Source organism: Schistocerca nitens, chromosome 5 (genome assembly GCF_023898315.1).
Source record: "Schistocerca nitens isolate TAMUIC-IGC-003100 chromosome 5, iqSchNite1.1, whole genome shotgun sequence".
In the NCBI taxonomy this organism is placed as follows: domain Eukaryota; kingdom Metazoa; phylum Arthropoda; class Insecta; order Orthoptera; family Acrididae; genus Schistocerca; species Schistocerca nitens.
In genome coordinates, this window is record NC_064618.1 from 659,696,978 (window position 1) to 659,698,894 (window position 1,917).

Consider the following 1,917-nt stretch of genomic DNA (forward strand, 5'->3'; position numbering starts at 1 on the left):
TTATGTTCTGGGCATAGACACTGGCGTCATCTGAAGAGACAAACTCGTCAGCGTGGTTCACGAATTCGTGCTCGAACCCTTCAGCTTTGAGAGACTGGTACGACTGAAACCCGTCTGTGATGACTTTTGTTCCAGGCAGTATGAAATGTTTTATGAAACCCACTAAAGTCTCGGGACAATACCCTCACAACGAAACACTTGCGTGACTCCCTTTCTATCCAACCAAACTCCCACATGTGATCTACTTCACTTTTAGAAAGTCGTCCTCTCTGATTCTTTCGTCTAGCAATGTGAGACTCGTCTACTTCCCCTATTTTATTCCGTCCACCAATTGGCACACTGTCATTTGTCACTATCACGTAGCACACTTCTCGGCAAAAGCCGAAGTAGTCACAGACGGTATTCGCCAATATCTCAGTTTCTGATGCTGTGGCTTGCGAAGTATAATCTCGAATCCAGCACGACACAAGAATTACGCTCGCCTGAATCGATAATTTAGCGGACTCAAACCACGTATTTTTCCTGATGCTGGTTCGCTTTCCACAAAGTCCGCAATGAAATTGCAACGGAATCTCAGTGTCCACACTCCTCTTACGCAGTTTCACGGACTTCGCAGCACCACAGTCAACACAGTCTCTGCTTTTGTCGTCCAGCAGAAGTCTATATTTCAGGCAAAAAGTCAAACATTTGTCTACACTGGATATGCATGGAATTAAAGTTTTCCATATGAGGCAATCTGCAGAAGAAACTTGAGAAACAGCACGCATTACACTCGCTATGAAGACAAACTGTGTTGATTTCCCAATGGAATCACAAAAAATTACGGCGGGAACGTAATGTACTCGAACTGAAGAAACAACGAAAAACTGATAAAAATGACGATCACAAGTAATTTATCATAACGCACGCCACGAGACTTCCATAATCGATTTACTATCGCATCTTCGATATCTATCGTTTGGAGCCCTCCAACTTCGATAGGCAATCATTCTTGGAAATTACCCGTCTTCAGGCCACAAGTGGCCCATCGGGACCATTTGACCGCCGTGTGATCCTCAGCTGAGGATGCAAATAGGAGGGTCGTGCGGTCAGCACACCACTCTCCCGGTCGTTATGATGGTTTTCTTTGACCGGAGCCGCGACTATTCGTTCGAGTAGCTCCTCAATTTGCATCAAGAGGCTGAGTGCACCTCGAAAAAATGGCAACAGCGCATGGCCACCCAGGTGGTCACCCATCCAAGTGCCCGGCACGCCCGACAGCGCTTAACTTCGGTGATCTGACGGGAACCGGCGTATCCATTGCGGCAGGGCCGTTGCGGAAGCCACTGAAGAACCGCTATGAATATATACTGTAGTGATAAAAGACATGGGATACCTCCCAATCTTGTGTCGGACCTACTTTTGTCCGGCGCAAATATGTATATTGAGCCACGCTGCCGCCCATAACCTTTTTTTTCACTAGCTGCTTATTTTTTATGACCCACCGTCTAATTTCTTATGGTGGGTCGTATGTTGCTACTTAGCAACTGTGACAGGGTCCGGGGTCCGGAGTGACTGAAAGTAACACCACCCCGGTTCCCGTCCCCACTCACACCGTTTCCCGTGTCCCGCCACGTGGAAACGGGCTCTATTTGTTTACATCCATTTGATATCTTTTTTGTGTAGTATAACAAAAAATTATAACTAACACAAAAACAAGTGAGATATTAATAAACAAAACGAAATCAAATATTTAGAAACAAGGAAGGAAGAGAATTGAATAGAGAAGCGATAGGTATAATATTGCCCGTCACCTGGTTGTGGGCGGCTGCCCGGGTCTTGGTATGACCCTCAAGACGCTGGCCATCGCTCACCATGCCTTTAACATCTATCATCCTAAAAGCTAACTTAACTAGAAGAGGTAATTGCGAAAGTATT

At 45.8% G+C, this 1,917-nt stretch overlaps 1 pseudogene; it reads right to left on the minus strand.

Annotated features, from left to right (window-relative positions):
* Nucleotides 1-1,200: 1,200 nt before the first annotated feature.
* Nucleotides 1,201-1,318, minus strand: LOC126261093 (5S ribosomal RNA; annotated as a pseudogene).
* Between the last annotated feature and the right edge of the window lie 599 nt (nucleotides 1,319-1,917).